Source organism: Bos javanicus, chromosome 1 (assembly GCF_032452875.1).
Source record: "Bos javanicus breed banteng chromosome 1, ARS-OSU_banteng_1.0, whole genome shotgun sequence".
Classification (NCBI taxonomy): Eukaryota; Metazoa; Chordata; class Mammalia; order Artiodactyla; family Bovidae; genus Bos; species Bos javanicus.
The window spans coordinates 50,557,726-50,571,422 of NC_083868.1; positions in this window are offsets into that span (position 1 = coordinate 50,557,726).

A 13,697-nucleotide genomic window follows, 5' to 3' on the forward strand; every position below is an offset into this window, starting at 1 on the left:
GATTGTGTACTGCTATATATTCAGTACATCTGTGGAAGATGGGAAAATCAGGAGCCTCTCATATTGCCATTTTGGTAATGCCCTCCTCCCCAGATATATGTAGATTTGAAAGAATCTATAGAAAAAGTTTAGTTGAAACTTGATGTGTTGTAGATGAGGAAATGGGCCTGGAGAGATGATATGACTTGCTTAGAGTTTCAGAAACAAAAAATGGCAGTCATTCATCTGACTTGAGTGAGGGCAGAACATTTGTCATGTGTCTTTATATGACAAGAAGGAGATCATGAACTAATTACTTCTGAATTTATGGATGGATATTGTTGGAGACAAGAACTCTTTCTCAGGGCTTTTCCCACTGAGATGACCACGTTTCTGGAATTGCCCTCTAAGAACTTGGATGAGATGTGGAGATAGTTTATTAGAGTGATTGGGAGAAAATAGTCTATAAACAAGCAATGAAAGGGTTCTGGTTCCTGGTTTTTGTAAAAAATAAAAACATGTAAATAATTTAAGAATATATACTTTAAAAAGTGTAGAAAGCATCACCAAAGTCTTTTAAACTTGCCCATGGATTTTTACCGTGTCTCTGCCATATAGTAAGCCCCCTACATACCAACCTTCAAGGTGAGACCTTTAGAAGATGTTAAGCTGGCATGCTGCAGTTCATGGGGTCGCAAAGAGTCAGACACGACTGAGCAACTGAACTGAACCTGTGTTCGCATGTCCACTCATGTAGGTTGGTTCATGCGTCTGGCATACATTGTCAGGTGTGTGCATCCTCTACAAGTGACCGTGCTTTTGTGTAGTTTACAGAGCACAGTTGTACAGTATCTTTATTTCAAGCCCAGGATGTCCAGATGCAGGTGTTAAAAGCAGTGGTGATATGGCTGGTACAACTGTACTTTTCAAAGTAAGGTACTGTAAGATTAAAAATGTTTTCTTTATTTTGTGTGTTTGTTTTTTTTTTAATGCACTATTTGTGTGAAAAGTATTATAAAGCTATTACAGTACAGTACTATGTAGCCGATTGTGTTAGTTGGGTACCTCGGCTAACTTTGTTGTTACAAATGTGCTCTCAGAATAGAACTTGTTCCTATGTAGAGGACTTACTGCAGAAGGCAATGGCACCCCACTCCAGTACTCTTGCCTGGAAAATCCCATGGACGGAAGACTTCTCTCTAGGTGAGGAAATGTGGGCATGAAGTAAAATCTGAGAATGCTTAGTTTCACTTAACTAAAGAACTCAAAATTAGAGCAGGAGCACTGCTAAACTCTGCTGTGATTTAGCATTTTATCTGTGATGTTTTATCAAATCCCTGCCATTCTGAGTAAATGAATGCTTGACTCTCAATGATATCAGAACAGATTTTAATCAACAGTGGAGGGTTTGAATACTTCTGAATTTTCCAGGTGGAACTCTAAAGGAAAGCAAGTGCTCTTGAGCCAGTCTTCAATTCCAAGTGAGTTTAATTTAAGGGGTTAATATCACAAAGGATTGAGAAGTCACGCGCTGAAATAATAGTGGTCCTTTGAGAGGAGAATAAGAACATTGGTCTTCTCAAGGTGCTGAAGTGATGATGAGAGGTGTAAGTGTCCTCACATGCTATTAATGCGAAAAGCAAAGTATATTCAAGCTGAATTTGCAGTGTCCTTAACATGACAAGTTTATAGCCTCTCAGAGATTAACAGCCTGGCGGCCAAAAGTGCTTCTGTGTTACACACTGGAGCTTCACAAATGAAACAGATGCTTTTTGATGTAACCTGTGAGAATATTAATTTGTTCCCTTTTCCTGTTAATTGGCTTCTCACTGAATCAAGCAGTTAACCACTTTGGCTGAGAAATGGCATGCTGTAACATACCCTTTTCTTTGCCTCTTTTTAACATACACAGCAGATTACTAACAAAATAGCTACTTATACACATTGACCATGGCTAGCTGGAATGACCCATGGTGCTAGGCCACTTTGAAATGCAGATTGTTCTGCATTTCTCAAATCGCTGATCACTTTGCAGAACTTCCGGTGCATAGTTCACCTTCAGCTACCTGACTCTGTTTACTTTGCTGATACTGTATACCAATTACTAAATCATTCTTAATTTAAAAAAAAAAAAAAGCCAAACAACTGGTAAGGAAGCAAACACGTTTATCGTCCTGGCCCACACCTGCTACAGTACGAGGTGAAGGCAACTTGCTCACTTTCATTTCCCTTTCTTGTCCACAGAAGGATTGCTGAGATCTTGCCTGAGTATTTTTAGGTCTGTTTTTAATATCTAGTGTGTAGAGTGGGACTAATTGATGGATTATAACTGTCTATTCTTGTAAATTGTTAACTGACTGAGGGAAATTTTTTTTGTTCTCTGGCTTATGAATTCTCTCTGTGTGCAAAGAGAATATACCAAGTGTATTGTTCCCATTTCATAAGAGATTTGGGAAACATATAACCTTGAAAACGAAAGCTAAAACTTTCCCAAGCACAGAGTGCTGTATAAATGTTTAATGATGTTAGCACTGATTAAAAAGCCCAATAGAGACACATTAGTCTTGCTTTTGACCATCGAGTCTCCCTTATTTTGCAAGAAATTCCAGATAAATAATATTGCCAGTTGCTCTTGATTAAACATTCATACAAATAAGTACCTTGGTACTGCCGTTTTTGACTCGTGTCTGAATAGCCTTAGGGCCTAGGTGTCTGTGATTAACTTTAATTTTCAGCAAAGATAGCTTGCATTTTACATTGGAACATTTCTTCAGGGAAAAGTTCAGCTCTTTTTGAGAGTAATTTCAGCACTGTCACTGATATTCTGGGTAAGATGCTGCCAGATGTTCTATTTTAGGCCCCATATATTTACTCCCTAAACAAGCTAACACATGAGCTTTGCATAGTTACTGGAGGAGAAAGAATGTCTGCAGTGAAGGGAGATTTGGGGATGAGAGTGGACCCTAAACTGTTGGGTGACAAGGAGGAGAGGATCTCCAGTGAAGAGACTGTTGCAGATGGGGGTGGCAGTTAGCCAGAGTTTGCAGCTCAAGGGTTTGGACGATTGAATTTGCCAGGCAGGAAGTTTTTCCAGAGAAAGAAAATGGATCCACCCAGCTCACAGCATCTTCCCAGAGAAGGACCCTCTAAAGATAGCCACCTGCATTTGATTTTTTTTTTTTTTTGTCTTTAAGCTAAGGAAACCTTGGAAATCTCTTTGAAGTGAAAGAACTTTTGCTTTATTTTTAGTAATCCATTAACTGAACACTTTGAAACTAATGAGCTGTGAAGATAATAATGTATGATATTTTCTCTCCAATTGCTACTTTTGATGATTGGTTCTCTTTTTTTCTTGTCTGGTCACTAACATTCTAATTCAATCTATCCTGTCCACTGAATCCCAGCCCTGCCAGGCTTCAACCTCAGGGATTTGAGAAAAGAAGGTGCAAGATTTATTCTTTTCTACCCTTCCTCTTCACATTTATGTTTCTGATTATTCAGTACTGGGACAGGGGAGGAAGCGTCAAAGGGAGCAAAGTTATTTTTGCTTCACAAGTGTTATTGTAGTGCATTTTTTACTTCCTCTATGTAGTAAGTCCCTAAATGTGAACTCTGCCATTAAATTAATGTCCAAGTTCTTTAGGAGGTCACTCACTAGGTTATTGTCTTTTATTTTTTTAATGGAGGTTGAATTGACAATATTAACTTCAGATGTTTGACATAATGATTTGATATTTTATATATTACAAAATGATAACCACTATGAGTCTAGTTACTGCCTGCCAGTATACCAAGTTATTATATCTCTGTGACTTATTTTATAATTGGAGGTTTGTACGTCTTCATCCCCTTCACCTATTTTGCCCATTCTTCCACCACCGTATCCTCTGGTGAGTTTATTCTCTGTATCTGCGAGTGTGTTTCTGTTTTGTTTGTGTTGTGTATTGGAGCCTACATATAAGTGAAATCATATGGTATTTGTCTTTCTCTGTCTGATGTATTTCACTTAGCATAATACCCACTAGGTCCATCCATCCATGTTGTTGCAAATGGCAAGAGTTCATTCTTTTTTATGGCTGAGTAATATTTCGTATACACCCCCCCACCCCCCGCCATATCTTTATCCATTCATTTAGCACTGAGCACTTAGGGTGGTTTCATTCCTTGGCTGTTGTGAATAATGCTGCAGTAGACATGGGGGGGATGCATATATCTTTTCAAATTAGTGTTTTTGTATTCTTTGGAAAAATGCCCAGAAGTGAAATTGCTAGATTGTGTGGTAGTTCTATTTTGAATTTTTTGAGGAGCCTCCATACTGTTTTCCATTGTGGCTATACCAATTTACAGTCTCACCAGTAGTGCCTGAGGTTTCTCTCTATTCCACATCCTCAGCAACACTTTGTCTCTTGTCTGGTGTATGAGGTGCTATCTCATTGTGGTTTTGAGTTGCATTTCCTTGGTGAGTAGTGACATTGAGCATCTTTTCACGTACCTGTTGGCCATTTGTATGTCTTCTTCGAAACAATGTCTATTTATGTCCTATGCCCATTTTTATTCAGATTGCTTATTTATTTATTTATTTTGTTGAGTTACATGAGTGCTTTGTATGTTTTGGTTATTACCTCTTATGGAATATATCATTTGCAGCTACCTTCTTCCATTCAGTGGGTTGCCTTTTTATTTTGCTGATGTTTTCTTTTGCTGTGTGAAAGGTTTTTAGTTTGATGTTGTCCCATTTATTTTTGCTTTTGTTGCCCTTGCCTAAAGGAGATGGATCCAAAAAGAATATTGCTAAGACCAATGCAAAAGATCATACTGACTATGTTTCCTTCTAGGAGTGTCATGATTTCAGGTCTTCAATTTAAGTGTTTGACTGATCTTTATTTTTGTATATGGTGTATAAATGTAATCTACTTTCATTCTTTTGCATGCACCTGTCAGTTCTCTTTACTGTTTATTTAAGATACTGTCTTTTCTTCATTATATATAGAATCCTATATCCATTATATATTACCTCCTTTATCAGAGATTAATTTACCATATAAGTGTGGGTTTACTTTCGGCCTATGTGTTCTGCTCCATTGATTTGTGTGTCTGTTTTGATGCCATGCTGCTTTGGTTACTATAGTGTTGTAGTACAGTTTGAAATCTGGGAGTGTGATACTTCCAACTCTATTGTTTATTCTTTAGGCTGCTTTGGCTATATGGGGTATTTTGTGGTTACATTAAGATTTTAGGATTATTCTATTTCTATTAAAAAATGCCTCAAGTATTTCGATAGTGATAGCATTGAATCTATAGATTTCTTTGGGTAGTATGGATATTTCAAAATATTAATTCTTCTGATCCATGAGCATGCTGTATTTTTCCATTTATTTATATTGCCTTCAGTTTCTTTCATTAATGTGTTATAGCTTTCAGAGTATAGGTCATTCATATCTTGGTTAAATTTGTTCCTAGCTATTTTTTTTAATGCAATTGTTAAATGGATTTTTCCCTAAATTTTTCCTTCTGATAGTTTTTAGTGTATAAAACTGAACAGATTTCAGTGTATAAATCTGTGTATTGTAGTGGTACAATGTGGTAATTATTTTGTAATATATAAAAATATCAAGTCACTATGTCAAATAAATGATATTGTTTAGTTCTAATAGTTTTTTGGTGGAGTCTTTAGGGTTTTCTGTATATAGTATGTCATGTACTAACAGTGGCAGCTTTACTTGTTCCCTTCCAAATTTTTATTTATTTACTTTTGGTTGTGCTGGTCTTTGCACGTGGGCTTTCTCTAGTTGTGGCAAGCAGGGGCTACTCTCTGTGGCGGTGCATGAGCTTCTCACTGTGATGGCTTCTCTTGTTGCAGAGCACAGGCTCTGGGCACACAGGCTTCAGTAGTTGTAGCGTGTGGGCTCACTAGTTGTAGCTTGCGGGCTCTAGAGTGCAGACTGAATAATTATGATGCACAGGCTTTAGTTGCTCCAAGGCTTTGGACTCTTTCCAGACCAGGGGCTGAACCTGTGTCCCCTGTAGGGACAGTGAGCATCTTTGTTTTATTCCAGATCTTAGGGGAAAAGCTTTCAGCTTTTTACCATTGAGTATGATTTAGCTGTGAGTTTGTTGTTTTGTTAATGTGGTGTATCACATTGATTTTATGAATACTGTATCAACCTTGGATCCCTGGAATAAATCCTACTTGCTCATGTGTGTATGACCTTTTTAATGTATTGTTGAATTCCATTTGCTAATATTCTGTTGAGAATTTTTGCATCCATCTCTATCAAGAATATTGGCCTGTAATTTTTTTGTCTGATCTTTGTCTGGTTTTGGTATAATGGTGATGCTGGTCTCATAGTATGGAAGTGGTTCCTTCTCTGTGATTATTTTTGGTACAATTTGAGAAAGATATGTATTAACTCCTCTTTAATGTTTGGTAGAATTCTCCTGTTAAGCCTTCTGGTCCTGGTCATTGCTTTCTGGGAGCTTCTGCTTTTTTCGATTACTGATTTAATTTCATTACTAGTAATTGGTCAGGTCAGATTTTCTATTTTTTCTTCTTTTGATCAGTCTTAGAAAATTATGTTTCTAGGAATGTATCAGTTTTTTTGGTTGTACAGTTTGTTAGCATATCTTTGTAGTCTCTTATAATTGTACAATGACTTTTGAAAACAGTGGTTTGAAATGCATGGTTCATTTATATGTGGATTTCTTTCAATAATAAATACTACAGTACTACAAGACCCATGATTGATTGAATTTGTATGTGAAACCACAGATATGGAGGAATGATAAATAAGGAGGGCCAACTCTAAGTTGTACACAGATTTTTGACTGTGTGGAGGGTCAGTACACTAACTCTTGCACTGTTCAAGGATTAATTTTATTTCTTCAATATCTTTGATACCTTCTGCTCTTCCATTTGTAGTTTTATTTGGGCCCTCTTTTCTTGAAGAATCTGTCTGAAGGTTTGCCAATTTTATCTTTTAAAAGAACCACCTCTTAGTTTAATTGATATTATCTTTTTCTACTCGGATCTTTATTATTTCCTTGTTTCTACTAACTTTGGGGGATTATTTGTTTTTCTTTTCCTAATTCTTTAAAATGTAAAGTTATGTTCTTTGAGCTTTCTCTTATGTCTTGATTGATGTAGGTCTGCATTGCTATGAACTTTTCTCTTAGAACTGCTTCTGCTGTATCTCATAGATTTTGAAAAGTTGTATTTCTGTTTTCATTTTCAAGGTATTTTTTCTTTTCTGTTATGGTTTATTACAGGATATTGAATATAGTTTGCTGTGCTCTACAGTAGGACTCTGTCTATCTATTTTATATGTAGTAGTTTGTATCTATTAATCCCAAACTCCTAACTTATCCCTCTTACCTCCTTTAGCCTTTGATAACCATAAGTTTGTTTTCTATATCTGTGGGTCTGTTTCTATTTTGTGAAAGTGAAAGTCACTCAGTCATGTCTGACTCTTTATGACCCCATGGACTGCAGCACACCAGGCTTCCCTCTCCTTCATTATCTCCCAGATTTTGCTCAAACTCATGTCCATTGAGTTGATAATGCTATCCATCCATCTCATCCCCTGTCACCCCCTTCTCCTCCTGCCCTCAATCTTTCCTAGCATCAGGGTCTTTTCCAATGAGAGTGCTCTTTCCATCAGGTGGCCAAAGTATTGGAGCTTCAGCTTTAGCAGCGATCCTTCCAATGAATATTCAGGACTGATTTCCTTTAAGATTGACTGGTTTGATCTCTTTGCAATCCAACAGACTCTCTAGAGTCTTCTCCAGCACCACAGTTTCAAACCACAGCTTGAAAACATCGCTCTTTGGAGCTCAGCCTTCTTTATGGTCCAATTCTCACATGCATATATAACTACTGGAAAAACCATAGCTTTGACTACACAGACCATTGTTGGCAAACTGATGTCTCTGCTTTTTAGTATGCTGTATAGGTTTGTCATAGCTTTTCTTCTAAGGAGCAAGTATCTTTGTATATCTTGGCTGCAATCACTGTCCATAATGATTTTGGAGCCTAAGAAAATAAAGTCTCTCACTGTTTCCATTTTTTATCCATCTATTTTCCATGAAGTGATGGGATCAGATGACATGATCTTAATTTTTTGAATATTAGGTTTTAAGCCAGCTTTTTCACTCTTGCCTTTCACCTTCATGAAGAGGGTCTTTAGTTCCTCTTCCCTTTCTGACATTAGTGTGGTATCATCTGCATATTTGAGGTTGTTGATATTTCTCTCAGCAATCCTAATTCCAGTTTGTGCTTCATCTAGCCCCACATTGTGCATGATGTACTCTGCATGTAAGTTAAATAAGCAGGGTGACAATATACAGCCTAGCTGGACACCTTTCCCAATTTTGAACCAGTTCATTGTCCCATGTCCTACTGTTGTTTCCAACTGTTGCTTCTTGGCCTCCATACAGGTTTTTCAGGAGGCAGATAAAATTGTCTGGTATTTCCACCTCTTTAAGAATTTTCCAGTTTGTTCTGATACACATAGTCAAAGGCTTTTGTGTAGTCAGTGAAGCAGATGCTTTTCTGTAATTCTCTTGTTTTTTTTTTTTTTTTTCTATGATCCAACAGATGTTGGCAATCTGATCTCTGGAACCTCTGCCTTTTTCTAAATTCATCTCGAACATTTGGAAGTTCTTCATATACTGTTGAAGCCTAGCTTGAAGGATTTTGAGCATTACCTTGCTAACATGTGAAATGAGTACAATTGTGCAGTAGTTTGAGCATTCTTTGGCATTGCCTTTCTTTGGGATTGGAATGAAAACTGACCTTTTCCAGTCCTGTGGCCACTGCTGAGTTTTCCATATTTGCTGGCATATTGAGTGCAGCACTTTTAACAGCATCATCTTTTTAAGATTTGAAATAGCTCAGCTGGAATTCCATCACCTTCACTAGCTTTGTTTGTAGTAATGCTTTCTTATGGCCACTTGACTTCACACTCCAGGATGTCTGGCTCTAGATGAGTGACCACGCCATACTAGTTATCCAGGTCATTAAGACCTTTTGTGTACAATTCTGTGTATTCTTCCCACCTCTTTTTAGTATCTACTGCTTCTGTTAGGTCCTTACCATTTCTAACCTTTATTGTGCCTATCTTTGTATGAAATGTTCCCTTGGTATCTCTAATTTTCTAGTCTTTCCCATTCTGTTATTTTCCTGGATTTCTTTGCATTGTTCTTAAGAAGACTTTCTTATCTCTCCTGCTCTTCTTTGGAACTCTGCATTCAGATGGATGTATCTTTCCCTTTCTGCTTTGCCTTTCAGTTCTCTTCTTTACTCAGCTATTTGTAAGGCTCCTCAGGCAACTGTTTTGCCTTGTTTTTCCTTTTCTTGGGGATGGTTTTGGTCACTGCCTCGTGTACAGTGTTACAAACCTCCATCCATCATTCTTCAGGCTCTCCGTCTGTCAGATCTAATCCATTGAATCTGTTTGTCACTTCCACTGTATAATCATTAGGGATTTGATTTAGGTTGTACCTGAATGGCCTCGTGGTTTTTCCTCCTTTCTTCAATTTAAGTCTGAATTTTGCAATAAGAAGCTCATGATCTGAGCTACAGTCAGCTCCTGGTCTTGTTTTTGCTGACTGTATAGAGCTTCACTGTCAATTTCTCCCTTTATTCCCTTTATGTCTGTTAACATTTGTTTTATATACTTGGGTGCTCCTGTGTTGGGTGAATAAGTATTTCTGAATCTTCATATTGACCCCTTTATCATTATGTAATGCTCTTCCTTTTCTTATAATCTTCATTTTGAAGACAGTTGTCTAATTTAAGTATGGCTATCTGAGCTTTTTTTCTTTTTTAAACCTTAGCTTTCTTTTTGTTTTCGTTTACATTGAATATCTTTTCCCATCTTTTTACTTTGCCTTTGGGTGTCTTTAAACGAGTCATAAAGTGAGTGAAATGAGTCTCTTGTAGGCAGTGTATATGAGTCTTGTTTCCTTATCCTTTCAGTCACCCTGTGTCTTTTGATTGGAGCATTTAGTCCATTGCTATCTAAAGTGATTATCAATAAGTATATCCTTACTGCCATTGTGTTAAATGTTTTTTGGTTGCCTTTGTAATTCTTTTTTCTTCTTTAAATCTTCCTTTTTGTGGTTTGACTCTCTTTAATGTTATATAGGTTCCTTTATTTTTTGTGTATCTATGATACGTTTTTGCTTTGTGGTTACCATGAAGTTCATGTCCGTCTATTTGTTTAAAGCTGGTAGTCAGCTAAGTTTGAACACATTCTAAAAGGTTTAGGTTTTTTTTTTTATTACCACATTACCTCAATATTTTATGCTTTTGACATCATATTTAATATCTTTTTATTTTTTATATCCCTTAACTCCTAGTAGTGATAGCTGATTTTGTCTCTTAACCTTGATACTCGCTATTTAAGTGGTTGATCCATTGCCTTTACTATGTATTTGCCTATAAGTGATAGAAACTTTTTTCCCCTTTAAATATTTTCTTATTTCTGGGTGTACCCTCTTCTCTTTTCCTTAAGATCCTTTAACATTTCTTGTGAGGCTGGTTTAGTGGTGATGGACTCTCTTAAAAAGGTTTTTGCCTGTCTGGGAAATTCTGTCTTTAATTCTTGGTAATAACCTTGCCAAATAGAGAATTCTTGGTGGTAGTTTTTCTTTTTAGCACTTGAAATATATCATGGCACTACTACTGAAAACTTGTGCTGAAAAATCAACTCTGTGGGGGTTCCCTTGTATGTTTTTTCTGTTGCTGCTTTTAACTTTTTCCTTTTCACTGTTACTATCTGACAGAAAATATTCAGTGGCAGGGTTCCCTCATGCCTGGTCCAGTGGAATACAAATCATAGTCTTTTTGTACTTGGGGTATTGTGTTCTTGTGACAAGACGGCTCAGGGTCAGCTGCCTCAACAGGGGTCTGCTTGTCTTGTAAGAATATATATCCTTGCCCTGCAAACAGTGAGGCTCCTTCTCAGGTGATTCGCTGCCAGTCTCTCTTCACTGTCTTGTTTTCACTTTGCTCAGACACAGACGGCACATCAGTAAGTCCACTGTGTAAGCAGATACTCAGTGGAATGCAATGAGTTTCTTAATCTCTGTAATTGACTCTCTTCTGGACTTAACATTGTTTGGCTTGGGAGGGGTGGATTCAGTCAGTAACATCACACCCATTACTCCCTTCTCCCAGGCCAGCCCCTGAGTCCATCATCTTCTGTGTATATATCTAGAGGGCTGTGGATGAGAGTGCTGCTCCTAGAATGAATCCTGCAGAGGTTTGCTAGGTGGGTTTTAGAATATGGAGGCATTTAGTTAATACCTGTTGCTTTCAGTACTGGGGCTTTAGCCTCATTCTAGGAAAAGTCTTCAATCTGTGGTTTAGTTTGAAGAGACTAAAGGAACCCGCTAATTTTGCCACTTTTCTCTATATCCCAAAGAAAAAAGTTATTTGTTGTGCTTGAGCTAGATTTTAAACTTTAAAATTTCATCATTGATAAGAGAGCTTCTGAATATTTGGTCTGGGGGGGGAGGTGTCAATGTGGGAGAATGTAGCTCTTGAGGAACCCAGAGTAACCATGGAGATTTAGCCACATTATCATCTCTAATCTCTACTTTCATTGTACTGGGCTTTGTGTACCAAGTACAGAAGAGCACATGATGATAGTAAATGTTTTATGTTAAAAAACTCAACTCTACAATTTGTCAACAGAATGTGTAGCTCATTACCTTTCAGAGTTATAAGTTTTCTCAGTTTAGCCAGAACAATCTTGTTCCTTTGCTGTCTACCTTTTGTTATATGACGTAACAGGATAGATCTGACATGCTCCTTTGCCATCTACTCTGCAGATCCTAAGAGATGAAATGGGGCTTAAGTTCTTTAAGGAATGCGGTAATTAGAACTGCCACTTATTGAGCATTCAATGGTACTAGACACATTTTAAGTTCTTTATCAGTATTGACTCACAAGCCCCCTATAAATCCTTTACTGTAGGTTTAGCTGCTATTCTTATTTTACTGATGAAGCAATGGATGCACAATGAGGTTAGGACACCTAAGGTCATATAACTTGGAGCAGAGGTAGGAACTGATCTTAGGCAGTCTGATTCCAGAATTAAGATTCCTGCACTCTTAACCACTGTTACGTCATGGGAATGTGTGAGTAGTAGTTTCTTGGACATGTTTGTCATAAACTCTTTATGAAGAATTAAGTATTCTTAAGTTACTAAAAAAGAATAAATTTAAAAATTTATCTCTAAATTTTAATCTAGCTTTTGTGAATCTGATTTCTTACTAATTTTGCTCCCCATCCATACAGTGAAGAAAAACTTAGGCTTCTACTGTAATCACATTAGTGAGTAGACTTATCTATGTCCTGGTCCATGGATGAAGAAAGCAAATTAAAGAGACGGCATTGCATGCAGGGAGCTGGTTGCAGAGCTTTCAGAACTGTTTCCACTGTTGGCTGCTTAAGAGTGCATTTTCATCTATTTGAAGCATTTTGTTTAGTATGTGCTGGGCTCTATAGTAGGAGCTTGGGACATAGACATGTATTAGACATGCTTCCTCTACTACAGAAGTTCAGTCTAGTTGGGGCCATCTGTGGAATGAAGTAACTGCAAAAACCACACTATAAGCATTAGAATATGGTACTATGTGAGATGTAGACGATGACATGCTTAACTCAGACTGTGGGATAAGATGAGAAATGCTTCACAGAAGAAATACTTGAGGTATTAAAGAATGAGTTGGCTAGGCTGGAAAAGGGGAAAGGAACAGTCAGAAGAACTAGCAAGTATAAAGATGTAGAGCCTATGTGGACAGTTGCCAGCTCAGCAGAACTGAAGAGGGTCTAGGACAGGAGGTGAGTAGGAAAAGGAATGCAGACAAGGGATCTCTACCATAGAGTATTCAGGGGTTTTACATGGAGGCGGCACATTGAATTTGAATTTCAGAAACTTCAGTCTGCCTTGCACTAGAGCCACAGAGGTCAATTACAGGCTATTAAAAATTCTAGGGGAGTCAAAATTAAGACCCCAAAGAGGGTGGTGGTAGTGAGGATGAAAAAGCAGCAAAAATAGGTAATTAAGAATACCACCCAAGTTTCTCTTGAAAATCAAGAGGGACATAAAAGAGAGGCCTGAAAATTAAATTTCCCTTTAGTTTATAGCCAGATTGTAATTTGATGTGGCAATTCCTGTTAAATACCCCCCAATCTCTAAGCATTTTCATGGATGTTATCATCTGAGTTCCAGCAAGTGATTCCTAACCTGATTCCTAGGACCTGAGACGCTGCGTGGCCCTTCACCTTCGGTCATCAAGGTGGCCTCCTAGTCTCTTCTGTGTTCCAAGCATCCTACTACTTGTCACCTTTGTCTAAATAACAAGTGTTCTATCATGTGTGCTGTTCCTGTTTGAAAAGCTTTACCTCCTGAGTTCTTAACAACAAAAACCCTATTTCTCTTTAGGCTAACAAAATGCTATTCAGTCTTATTATTTCTCTGACTTTTCAGAAGGAACATATCACACCCTACTTTGACAGTCCTAGAAGAGGCATGATGGTTGTTGCATGCTTTAACACTAAGTTCCTTGCATATATTAAGGGCCCAACATAGTTCTTCTGGGGCTTCCCTGTAGCTCAGCTAGCTGGTGAAGAATCCGCCTGCAATGCAGGAGACGCTGGCTCAATGTCTAGGTCGGGAAGATCTGCTGGAGGCATATGCCACCCACTC